This window comes from Myotis brandtii, unplaced genomic scaffold, assembly GCF_000412655.1.
Source record: "Myotis brandtii unplaced genomic scaffold, ASM41265v1 scaffold521, whole genome shotgun sequence".
NCBI classification, from domain to species: Eukaryota; Metazoa; Chordata; class Mammalia; order Chiroptera; family Vespertilionidae; genus Myotis; species Myotis brandtii.
In genome coordinates, this window is record NW_005369870.1 from 3,818,858 (window position 1) to 3,832,417 (window position 13,560).

At 45.1% G+C, this 13,560-nt stretch overlaps 1 protein-coding gene and 1 pseudogene across 2 annotated transcripts in view; both read left to right on the forward strand.

Annotated features, from left to right (window-relative positions):
• The first annotated feature begins 56 nt into the window (after positions 1–56).
• Positions 57–13,560, forward strand: part of ELL3 (elongation factor RNA polymerase II-like 3) — a 16,892-nt gene continuing 3,388 nt past the window's right edge. The window contains exon 1 of one of the 2 annotated variants that reach the window (XM_014548759.1): positions 57–734. The gene's annotated coding sequence lies outside the window, so the exon portion shown is untranslated. The remainder of the gene's footprint in view (positions 735–13,560) is intronic. The other variant, XM_014548758.1, reaches the window with a different exon arrangement.
• On the forward strand, positions 74–3,435 carry LOC102245858 (annotated as a pseudogene).

Here is a 13,560-nt window from a genome sequence, read left to right on the forward strand (position 1 = left end):
ATGCGGGGACGGCCCGGGACGCGGACGGACTCTCCCGGAGGGAACAGCGGGGGCTGTGGGGCGGGGCGGCGGAATGGGCCGCCGGTTCCGTTGTCAGAACTCCGGACTGAGTTTGGCGCTGTTACTTAGAATAAATACCCCACGGCCCAGTTAGCCCCTTGCGTTGTCCACGTGCTCGTATGTAAAAGCATGTGCAACGCAACTCCGAGACCCCATTGCAACCGCACTGTCCCGCTGCCCCAACCCCTCTAATACAGAAATTCGCGGCACACCCCGTGTGTCCTAAAACTTTGGTCTTGCCCATTTCCCCACGGAAACTTTAAATGTGAAGATGCAATGGCTTAGAAGTGTTGGAGGACCCCCAAAATCGGGCTGTGGAGTTGGATTCGGGACTAAGAGGTTGGACAATGTACACACGCCGTTTCTCACTGCACTGTCTCCGCCAGCCGCACACGGTCTTTCGCCGGCAGCTGAATACGGCGTGAAGCTTACGTTTCCCACGAAACTCACTCTCATTCCTAGCTCCATTCATCCACAAAACTACCCCCCGGCCCTGAGGAGTTTATTGGGACAAGGGGACATGCTTAGGAAACATCACAGGGAAGAACTAGTTGTGAATTTTTTTTTTTTAGGCTCACCGAAGGATATGTTTTTATTGGTTTTAGAGAGAGAAGAGAGAGAAACATCGTTTAGCCACCTCCCTTGCTCTACTGGGGATGAAACCCTCAACCTGAGTAAGTTCCCTGACCCGGAATCGAACCTGCGACCTTTCAGTGCCCGGGAGGACACTCCGGCAGAGCCACACCGGGCAGGCTGGTTGTGAATTTTAATTTGTGATTTTGTCCAACTAGCTCCCATAGCAGAACCCGCTTGAGGCTGGAACTTCAAGCCGGCTTCTCCCTCAACATAGAATTGATGGGAAGGCAATAAACCTCAGTGCCATCCTCATAATTTTTGCCATACCTAAGTATCACTTGAACTACTGTCTATTACTTAATTTTTTTGTATACGTCTTAAATAAAGCATGTAAGTCAAACCTCATATTCCTTTAGAAACTTAAAATCCGTATCACTTGTCCAAAAGCAGAAAGTAACTATAAAAATAAATACAATAAAAATGAAATATATTATTAAATTCTACCCCAAAATATCATTGTTAAAGATGCTGATGCCCCCTGACTGGTGTGGCTCCGTTGGTTGAGCATAATCCTTGTGCGCTGAAAGGTCACAGGTTGGTTTCCTGGTCAGGGTACATGCCCAGGTTGCCTCTCTCTTTTTTTTTTTTCTTTTTATCCTCACCTGAAGATATGTTTTTACTAATTTTTTTAGAGAGAGAGAGAGAGAGAGAGAAACATCAATGTGTGAGAGAAACATCAATTGGTTGCTTCCTGTACTCACAATCAAACCTGCAACATTTTGGTGCAAGGGAGGATACTCCAACCAACTGAGCCACCCAGCCAGGGCCTGCCCTCTCTTAAAAAAGGAAACTTATGCCCTAACCGGTTTGGCTCAGTGGATAGAGCGTCGGCCTATGGACTGAAGGGTCCCAGGTTCGATTCCATTCACAAGTAAACAAACCAAACAATATAGAATGACAACTTGTGTTAAGTGTTAAAAGAGAAACAAAGGTGTGAGGATGAAGAGTAACAGGGGAACTGCTGTCTGAAGGTGAGTCTCGGCTTCTCGCCCTCCTCCCTGGACAACGTGAGCTTCAGCACCCGCTCCGGCTTCTCCTCAAACTACCGGACTCCCTGCAGTCGCTCAGCTACTGGGTCTGGCCAACCAGCAGCATGGCCAGCATCTATGCAGGTGCGGGGCTCGGGCTCCCAGCTCTCCATGTCCCACTCCACCAGTGTGCAGAGTGGCTGGGGGTCCGGGGGCCTCACTGTGGGGATGGTCATGGGTCTAGCAGGCATAGGGGGCATCCAGAGCGAGAAGGAGACTGCAATGCCTGAATGACTGCCTGGCCTCCTACCTGGAGAGGGTGAGAAGCCTGGAGGCTGATAATCGGAGTCTGGAGATCAAAATCTGGGAACACCTGGAGAAGAAGGTCAGAGACTGGAGGCATTATTTCAAAACCATTGAGGACCTGAGGGCTCAGATCTTTGCAGGGTCTGTGGACAATGCCTGCATTGTTCTACAGACTGACAGTGCCTGTCCTGCTGCTGATGACTTCAGAGTCAAGTATGAGACAGCGTTAGCCGTGCTTCATTCTGTGGAGAGTGACATCAATGGGCTGCGAAAGGTCCTTGATGACACCAATATCACTCGACTGCAGCTGGAGACAGAGATCGAGGCTCTCAAGGAGGAGCTGATCTTCATGAAGAAGAACCATGAGGAGGAAGTAAATGGTCTACAAAACCAGATTAGGTTGACTGTGGAGTTGGCTGCCCCAAATCTCAGGACCTCAGCAAGATCATGGCAGACATCCCAGCCCAGTATGATGAGCTGGCTTGGAAGAACCAAGAGGAGCTAGACAAGTACTGGTCCCAACAGACTGAGGAGAGCACCACAGTGGTCACTTGCAGACCGCTGAGATAGGAGCTGCTGAGATGACAATCACAGAGCTGAGACGTATGGTCCAGTCCTTGGAGATTGACCTGGACTCGATAAGAAGTCTGAAGGCCGGCTTGGAGAAGAGCCTACGGGAGGTGGAGATGCGCTATGCTGTGCAGGTGGAGCAGCTCAACAGGATCCTACTGCACCTAGAGACAGAGCTGGCCCAGGCCCAGGCTGAGGGGCAGCACCAGACCCAGGAGTACAAGACCCTATTGAACATCAAGGACAAGCTGGAGTTTGAGGTCGCCACCTACCGCCACCTGCTGGAAGAAGGGGAGGACTTCCATCTTAGTGATGCCGTGGACAGCAGCCAGTCCATGCAATCCATTCAGAAGACCACCGCTTGCAGGATTGTGGATGGCAAAATAGTGTCTGAGGTCAACGACACCAAAGTTCTAAGGTGTTAAAGGCAGCAAAAGTGTGGCGCCCTTTGGGGAGGGGTAAGAGGCCAATAAAAAGTTCAGAGATTAAAAAAAAATAGTAATGGGGAACCCATTTCTGTAGTGACATTTAAACTGAGGCCTGAAGCCAGTTTTAGAAAAAGTAGAAGACGGTTCCAGCAGTGCAGTTTAACCAATACACAGACAATAGGAACAGCATATTCCAAGGCCCTGAGTGGAGAACAAATTTGGATAATTAGATTAATTTGAATGACCACATACTGAAATGACCCAGTGCCTTGCTTGTAGAAATGACTAGCCAATAGCACTGGGGAAAAACTGTTAACATGAAAACAAGTCAAAACAAAACAGAAACAGAAAATAAATTCTCAGAGAATATAGAAACAATTCCAGGAAACAAAAGAAAATGGGGGGGGGGGCTATAATTAGTATCCTTAGAGATGAATAGAATATTGAAGAGGAGAGCTATAAAAACAAACATCCAGAGAATAATAAAAAGTTACTGGAAATTAAAAATATGATAGCTGAGAGAAAATATCAATAGAAGCATTGGAAAATATAAGTTGAATAAATATTCCAGGCCCTGACCAGATAGCTCAGCTGGTTAGAGCAGCATCCTGGTACATCAAGATTGTATGTTCAATCCCCGGTCAGGGCACATACAAGAATCAACTAAATAAGTGGAACAGCAAAAATTGATCTCTCTCAAATCTATCAATAATAAAAAACAAGAAAAAATATTCTAGAAAACTGGACAAAAAAGTGATAGATAATAGGAGAGGGGGAAAAAAGAAAATTATAGAGTCAACTCAGGAATCTCCAGCATCGATTTATATGAATTTCAGAATGAGAGGGTAGTAAAACAAAAACTGAGGGGATCCATTGAGAAAAGATCTACCACATATCAGAACACTGGAGTCAAAGAGAGCACCCTAAAGGCTTCTGAGACATAAAACAGGTCACAGCCCTAACTGGTTTGGCTCAGTGGATAGAGCGTCGGCCTGTGGACTCGAGGGTCCCAGGTTCGATTCTGGTCAAGGGCATGTACCTTGGTTGTGGGCACATCCCCAGTAGGTGGTGTGCAGGAGGCAGCTGATCGATGTTTCTCTCTCATCGATGTTTCTGACTCTCTATCCCTCTCCCTTCCTCTCTGTAAAAAATCACTAAAATATATTTTTTAAAAAATAAATAAATAAATAAATAAAACAGGTCACAAAGGATGGATATTTACAATGACTTCAGACTTGTCAGCAGCAACACTGGTAGCCAAAAGACAATGGAGCAATGTTATCAAATATCTGAAGAAAATAACTAACGACCTAGATTTTTTCACCTAGCCAGCTATCAGTTAATTATGAGAAAAAATATATATTTTTATTGATTTTAGAGAGAGGAAGGGAGAGGGATAGAGAGATAGAAACATCAATCCCATCAGCTTCCTCCTGCATACCCACTACTGGGGATCAAGCCTGCAACCTGAGCACGTGCCCTGACCAGGAATTAAACCATCACCTCCTGCTTCATGGGCCAGTGCTCAACCACTGAGCCACACTGGCTGAGTTAATTATGAGAATTTGTAGTCTCAAAGAAATTATCTATCATGCACCCCTTTCAGGAAGCTATTGGAGATGTACTCCACCAAAATGAGAGTAAACAAATAAACAAAAGTCATAGAAACCAGGAAAAAGGGTATCCAACCTAGGAAATAAGTGAAGGATATATGCTGGTTGCTGGTGAAGGATCCAAGACCAATAGCTTTGCAGTAGGCTTAGAGAACAACCATCTCAGGTTGGAGCAGAAAGGTGAAATGTTTTGGAGGCATATATTTGTGTAAGGAAAAAAAAAAGGAAATGATAAAACTGATAAACTATTTGGTTGTATCTGAACATATTGAGAGGAGATTTCTAGAAGAGAGTATGAGAATTAATTGATAAGTACATAGATAGTTAAGTAAATAAATTAAAAAAGAGAATTATTAATTTCAGGGGAAATATACAAGAAAGGGAATATAAACAGTACATTAAGTGTCACAGCTTGAAAATAACATTTACACACTCATAAGTTGTAAACATTCAATATTGATTTAACAAAAGTAACATTACTATATTAGGAGAATAGAGAGAAAGTACAAGCATATTCATGTGGAGGATGAGAGCATGAAGTCCTCATATTAAAAATAGAAGTCAGTGTATATTTGAAACTTACCCAGCTGGCATGGAGGAAGTTGAGCATCGAACTATGAACTAGGAGGTCACGGTTCGATTCCTGGTCAGGGCACATGCTGGGCTTGCGGGCTTGTGGGCTTGCAACCCAGAGTGGGGCATGTAGGAGGCAGCCAATCAATGATTCTCTCTCATCGTTGATGTTTCTATGTCTCTTTCCTTCTCCCCTCCTCTCTGAAATAAATAAAAATATATTTTTTTAAATCTGAAACTTAAAAAACAAGAAATGGCATGATATTTAGAAAAATCAATAAATGCCAGAAGAATCAGCTAAGAGTTGTAATCTCCTTTAAGCATTGGGAAGCAGAGTGGGATAAGGATTACTTTTTAAAAAAATGTATCTTTATTGTTAAAAGTATTACAGATGTCCCCCTTTTCCCCCCATTGATCCCTTCCACCTCACACCCATTCCCCCATTGTAAGTAATAAAGAACATATAATAAAGAACATGCATGTACATGTGTAACTTTCATAAAAACAAATAAATATTTCATTTAAAACCTAATCATGGCCCAGCCCATGTGGCTCAGTGATTGAGCATCGACCCATGAACCAGGAGATCGTGGTTTGATTCCTGGTCAGTGCACATGCCTGGGTTGTGGGCTTGATCCCCATTAGGGGACATGTTTCTAGCTTTCTCTCCCCCTACATCTCTCTGAAATCAATAACAACATATGAAAAACAAAACCAACCATGGTAAGGAATGAAATAGCCTAGGAGGAGAGAGCAGAATGAGAAAGAGGTCTTGGTACTGATCTTTTAGGAACTCATTTACCATCCTTCTCACCTCCCCTTCCCCCCTCCCCGCTGTCCCTCTCCCCAGCGAACCATAAGTCTGGATTGAGAGAATACAGTGTTGATAGAAAGAAACAGATAAACGTCCAGGAACAGATCCAGAGACAAAGATACCTAGGATAGGAGAAGAATGCAGAAAAAGTGTGGGCTAGAGTTATCCCCACAGAAAAGGTGGCTTTGCATTGGGAGCAGGTTCTAAGTCCTGGAAGGCTCAGGGCTGGCTGAGGTCTCCATTCTTTTTTTCTTTTTTTTAAAAAATATATTTTATTGATTTTTTACAGAGAGGAAGGGAGAGGGATAGAGAGCCAGAAACATCGATGAGAGAGAAGCATCTATCAGCTGCCTCCTGCACACCCCCCACTGGGGATGTGCCCATAACCAAGGTACATGCCCCTGACCAGAATTGAACCTGGGACCCTTCAGTCCGAAGGCCAACGCTCCATCCACTGAGCCAAACCAGCTAGGGCTGAGGTCTCCATTCTTGAAGAGCTACTAAATATGGATCAGGAAATGCCTGAGGAGGGGAGCTAAGGCACTTTACCTTGGGCTTCTTCTGGCCTGGGTGATGACATCTCATTCCTGACCACTGGTGCTCCTGAATAGCTCCTTGCCTCCACCAAGCACCTCCTCCCCATCTTACCTACCTTTGTGAACAAATCATGAGCAAAGCTGAGGTCTCAGAGCAGCACCTCCTCCCACATACCTCTGCTTCTCCCTTGGCTCAGCTGAACTGCGTTTGCATTATGCAGGCATTCATCCATTCTATCCCCCCCTCCGTCTCTCCTTTGAGAGACACCAGGGGATAATGCAAGTTTCCAACCCTTCCCACTTCCAATTCTCTTCTCTGCTTCTCACTCCCTGCTTACTAAACTCCAGCTATTTATCTGTTCCCATCAAGTGTTCCTTTCTAGTTCTCCCTCGCCCTTTGGACAAAAGTTCAGAGGCAAAGAGCTAATAATACATAGCAGAGTCTGGGCTACTCTGTTGGAAAATATGTACTCTTGCTAGATTCGATAGGGTTTCATTTCTTATGCTGGGGATGTGCCTGCAACCAAGGTACATGCCCTTGACTGGAATCGAACCTGGGACCCCCAAGTCCGCAGGCCAGCGCTCTATCCACAGAGTCAAACCAGTTAGGGCAGTAAAAACCTTTTTGAAGGCAGGTATAGATGTAGAGATATGAGATATTTTCCTAGTGTCAAAGTGTACCCTCAATGCAGCAGCATTGGGACTGTGGGAGGACATGTGGCTCCCAGGCAAGTGGACACTCTCAGTGCTGAGCGACACCCCAGAGCCACAGGGTTGCAGGCCTAGCAGATTCTGATAAGGAGAGAAACATTCCCATGTTCAAAGGACAGAATCTCGAGGTCCAAAGCCTGTGGTGATAAGGAGCATGAGGGGAAAGGGACGAGAAGACCCAAATGAATAACTCTATAGAAATAAGGTCACATGCATACATGGAAAATGTCTGTTTCCTTTTCTTCCATATATGAATGCAGAACCTGTCCTGATGTAAAAGAGTATAGGCTGCTGATGTGGCATGATCTTATAAGTGTGGAGGGCAACCATAGGCTCCAGAACCCGGTGCCCTGAGTTCAAATCCTAGCCAGACCACTTACTGGAATTCTTTTGTGTCATGCACCCCTTCTCAGAGTAATGTTTTAAAATACTTTTTAAAAAAAATGGTATTTTTCCCTGGCCGATGTAGCTCAGTTGGTTGAATATCATCTTGTTGTGCACCAAGAGGCCACTGGTTCGGTCACCAGTTGGGGTGCATGCAGGAGGCAACCGACCAATGTTTTGCTCTCTCTTTCTCTCTCCTTTCCTCTCTCTAAAATCAATAAAAACATTTAATAAATAAAATAATAATATGGTATTTGTACACCCATGTTCACTAAAGCATTATTCATAATAGCCAAAATGGAAGCAATCCAGTGTCCATTGAAAGATAAAGGGACAAACAAACAAAATATATATAAATATATTACATACAATGGAATCTTATTCAGCCTTAAAAAGGAAGGAAATTCTGACACATACTCGAACATGGATGCATCTTGAGGACATAATGCTAAGTGAAATAAGCCAGTCACAAAAAGAAAAATACTTTATGATGCCACTATGAGGTATCTAGAGTAGTCAAATTCATGGAAACAGAAAGAAGAAGGGTGGTTACCAGAGGCTGGGAGGAATATGAAATGGGAACTTGTTTAATGGGTATAGAGTTTCAGTTTTGCAAGAAGAAAGGAGTTCTGGAGATTGGCTGCACAACAATGTGAATGTACTTAACAATACTGAATTTACACACTTAAAAAATGATGAAGATGGCCCTGGCCGGTGTGGTTCAGTGATTTGAGTGTTGACCTGTGGACCGAAGGGCCACAGGTTCCATTTCCGGTCAAGGGAACCTCAGTTGCAGGTTCACCAGCCCTGGTAGGGGCGTGTGCAGGAGGCAACCAATCGATGTGTCTCTCTCCCATCAATGTTTCTCTTTCTCTCCCCTCCCCCCTCTTCCGTCCCTTCTACTCCCTCTAGAAATCAATGGGAAAAAATATCCTCAGGTGAAGATTAATAAAAGAGACAGAATTCAAATGCTATAGAATTCACCCATTTGAAGTGTAGTGCACAATTTAATGGCTTTTAGTATAATCACAGTGCAACCATCAGCACTGTCAATTTTAGAAAACTTTTATTACAATGGTCAATTTTAAATCTTCATTTTACTCGGCCTATCCACAGCATTTGACACACTTGATCAATCCCTTCCCCTCTAAACATTTTTTCCACTTCACTTTCAGGACATCACACTCTCTTGGTGTTCTTGGTGCTTCTCCTTCCTCACTGGCCGTTTCCTTTCAATTGGCTTGGCTTTTCTTCACCCTGACCTCTTTCTAGAGATTGGAGTGCCCAGGGCTCTCCTCTATCTTCCTGGGTGATCTCATCCAGCCTCATGGCTTTAAATACCATCTATATGTTTAGTAGCAAATGTGTGTCATTAGAGACCAAGGCTAAAATCATCCACACCCTCGCATTTCGAATTACTGTATATGGATGTGAAAGTTGGACAGTGAAGAAGGCTGATAGGGAAAAAAAAATGATTCATTTGAAAGTTGGTGTTGGAGAGAGTTCTATGGATACTCGGGCCTAGACCAATAGAAAGATGAACAAGCAGGTAGTAGAGCAAATCAATCCTGAAAAGTTGCTGGATGCAAAAATGACAAAACTGAAGCTGTCCTATTTCAGGCACATATTTAGAAGTCAGGGTTCTCTGGAAAAGATAATAAAGCTTGGAAAAACTGAAGGCAACAAGAAAAGAGGAAGATCACATATGAGAGGAACTGACGCCATAAAAGAAGCCATAGGCATGATGCTACAGGAGCTGAGTAGGGCTTTGAGGACAGGACACTCTGGACGTAACTCATTCATAGGGTTGCCGGGAGTTGGAGCTGACTCAATGGCACATAACGCACACATATGTTTTGTATTACCAAGTTTGCATCTCTAGCCCAAGACATCTTGCACCTGCTCCCAACTTGTTTATACAAATGCCTGCTCCACATCCCCATGTGGATTCTAGGACAACTCAGCATAGTCAGAACTAACACTATTCCACATGCAGTCTTCCCTTCCTCAGTCGGTGACAATTTCATCTTTCTAGTGTTCTGGCCCCAAATCCTTGTTATCCTTTTTTTTAAAAAAAAAAAATTTCAGAGAGGAAGGTAGAGAGAGAAAAACATCAATGACGACGAGAGAGAATCATGTATAGGCCGCCCCCTGCATACCCCTCACTGGGGATCGAGTCCGCAACCTGGGCATGTGCCCTTGACCAGAAGCCGATGCTCTATCCACTGAGTCAAACCAGCCAGGGCATTCCTTGTTATCCTTAATGACATTTGTCTCTCACATACCACATTCAACCCACCAGGAAATTCCCTACCCTCAACATATCCAGAACCCTATCCCTTCTCCCACTTGCTTTGTTATCCACTGGTCAAGCTGCCACCATGTCTAGCCTGGATTACTGCTGTAGCCACCTAACAGGTCATACTGCTTTTACCCTTGTTCCCCCTAGTCTATTCTTAACACAGCAGCCAGAGGGATCCTTTTAAAATAGAAGTGACTTCATATTACTCCTCTGCTCAAAATCCTGCAATGACTCCCCATTTCATTCAAAGTAAAAGCCAAAGTTTACACAATAGCCCACAAGGCCCTTCGTGACTAATTCCCTCTGCTCCTTATCTTCTTGACTTTATCTCTTACTACTCTGCCCCTCACTCATTTTGTTCCAGTGACACTGGCCTCAACTTTTCCTCAAACCCTTCAAGCACACTTGTGACTTACAGAGTTTGCAGTGGCTAGTCCCTCTTCTAAAGAGCATGTCCTCCAACTGTACAGCTTAGCCAATTCCCTCACCTCCTTTTGGGCATTGCTCAAATTTCATCTTCTCCAGAAGGCCTTCTCTGATCACCTTACTTAATATATGGTCAACCCTCCCAACCCTCCTCTATTTCCAAACCCCCTTACCTTGCTCTATTTTTTCTTTTGTTCTATAGCACTTATCACTATATATATATTGATTTCAGAGAGGAAGGGAGAGGGAGAGAGAGAAACAGCAATGATAAGAGAGAATCGTTGATCGGCTGCCTCCTGCACGCCCCACACTGGGGATGGAGCCTGCAACCCAGGCATGTGACCTTGACTGGAATCAAACCCAGGACCCCTTCAGTCCTCAGGCCGACGCTCTAGCCACTGTGCCAAACCAGCTAGGGCAACTTATCACCTTTTAACATGCTCTATTTTATTTAATTAAATTTATTAGGGGTGACATTCATTGGTAAAATTAAGTTTTAAGTGTACAATTCTATAATACATCATCTATCTACTACATTGTGTGTTCACCACCCAAAAGTCTCATCTCCTTGTCATATTTTAAAAAAAATCTTTATAGTTGACAGTATTACATATGTCCTCCCCCCCGATTGACCCTTTCTAGTCTGTTCCCACCCAGTCACCATATATTTTATATATTTGACTCCCTTTCCCCTCTTCAAACTCCATCCACATCCCTACACTATATCTATATTGTAAAATATGTTTTTATTGATATTTAGAGAGAGAAGAGGGGGAGAGAGAGAGAAAGAAACATTGATCAGTTGCCTACTGTCTGAACCAGCACCTGGGCATGTGCCTGACCAGGAATCGAAGCAGTGACCTTGCGGTGCATGGGATGATGCTCAACTAATTGAGCCACACTGGCCAGGACCCATACACTATATATATTTTTTAATTAAAATATGATTTTATTGATTTCAGAGCGGAAGGGAGAGGGAGAGAGAGAGATAGAAACATCAATGATGAGATAGAATCATTGATTGGCTGCCTCCTGCACATCCCCTACTGGGGATCGAGCCTGCAACCTGGCATATGCCCTTGACCAGAATCAAACCTGGGACCTTTCAGTCTGCAGGCCGATGCTCTATCCACTAAGCCAAACCAGCTAGGGTCATACACTATATTTTTAATGCTTATTTCCTAGGTGTGTTTAGTGTCTCCCAAAGCAAGAATTTGTTCATTGAGGTAGCCCAAGGATCCAGTACAGTGTCTGGTACAGAGCTCAATAAGTACTTGTTGAATGAATGTATGAAAAATGTGGACAATGCCTGCTCTATAAAACTATTATAGGGATTAAATAACGGGCAAAGATCCTGACACCTAACAACGAACACCCAACAAATGTTAGATCCCTACCTCCCTTCAACAAATATCTTCCCCGGCTGCCTCCTCTTACAGCACTGCTCCTCCCCTCCTCTCTGGAAAATTTCACCATTCTAGTCTCTCCTTTTATTTTCTAATAAAAGCAGGTCTTGTCATTCACCAAGTTTGTCCAGTAAGTGCCGGGCAGTTTGTTAGTTAATCATATTATTTATTCTTTTTCTTTCCGCATCACCATTTATCCCCTCTATGCCCTCTTTCACCTCCACCCTTCCCACCTTCCCACTTTGATTTTAATCCAGGAAGATCTAACAAAAGGCCACAGATGTCTTCTGAGAAGAAAAGGAACCCTGGGAGACCAGCTTTACCTAGTGCCACAAGTATTTATCTGATTACCAAATTGTCACCCAGAGTAGTAGAGAGCCCTGAGGACACGGACCAGTAAATGTTTTTGTTGTTGGAGGTTTATTGCACTGATTTTTAAAGTAAACTTTATTAAGGTATAATTTACATACATTAAAATAGAATGTTTTAAATACAATTTGATGAGTTTTGACAAATGTACTGTAGTCAATTTGATTTGGGGTGGAGGGCATTAAGGTCACCTGGGATTATGCAGGTTGAGATTTAGCAGAGGGATCCTGGTTAGAAAAGAGAACATCAGGGCTCTTGGGAAACATACCCAAACTAGAGGCCCGATGCACACAATTCATGCAGGGAAGGGGCGGGTGTCCCTCAACCCAGCCTGCCCCTCTTGCAGTCCAGGACCCCTCACTCCCTACCGCTCACCTGCTTGCTGCTCCTTAGCGCTGTGAGCCCGGCTTATGGCTGAGCGGTAACCCTGTGGGAGTACACTGACCACCAGGGGGCAGCTCCTGGATTGAGCACCTGCCCCCTGGTGGTCAGTGCAGGTCATAGCGACAGGTGTTCCAGCATTGGGTCTATTTGCATATTAGGGTTTTATTACATAGGACTAGAGGCCTAATGCACAAAATTTGTGCAAGAGTTGGCTTTCCTTCCCCTGGCTGCCTGCACCGGCTTCCCTCTGGCACCTGGGACCTGGGCTTGCTTCCCTCCGGCTGCAGGCATATGGGACCTGGGCTGGCATCCCTCTGGCCACCTGCAGGCACCCAGGACCCAGGCTGGCTTCCCTCTGGATGCCGGCAGGCACCCAGGACCTGGGCTTCCCTCCCAGTCCCGGCTTTGTCCAGAGTACATTGGTCTAATTAGCATATTATGCTTTTATTATTATAGATTATATAGATAGGGAGGAGTGGAAACACCAAGGGCTGACCTGAGATTGGTCCTGGGGTCTCACTGCACCAGGATCTGGACCTACAGAATATCTGGCAACTTCCTGGCACTCCTTGTCCTCCTGAGGGAGCGGGCCAACTCCCTTTCACAGCAATTTCACGTGTTTAACCCTTGGGGATCGTTCCAGCCCTCCACAACCAAGCTTCACCGCTGCCACGACACTCAAGGGGCCCGATTTTCTCTCCATCCTTAGTTAGAAACTGGTTTCGGATCTGCATCAGTACCGCGGGCGGGCGGAAAAAAAGCAAAAGTGCTGCAGCAGGTGTTGGAGCCAGGAGTCCCCTTTTGGGTCTTCCATCCTCCCCACCGGGGGGCTCTGGGCAACCAGGCTCTCTCCCCCGCCCCTCGGCGCCTAAGAGCTCAGAGGCTGCAGGTCCCGCTTCACTTAGAGACAGAAACGCCGACTTCAGGTCTGCTGGGCAAACTGAGGCGGGACTGGAGATTCTGGGCGAGGAGTCTGAGGCTGGAACGGAGGGAGCCCCTGCCAAAAGCCCAGTGAGGGTCGCGCCAAACCAAAAAGAACCCGTGGGGGTCCCGGCGGGCTCCGGGCGGGAGGCA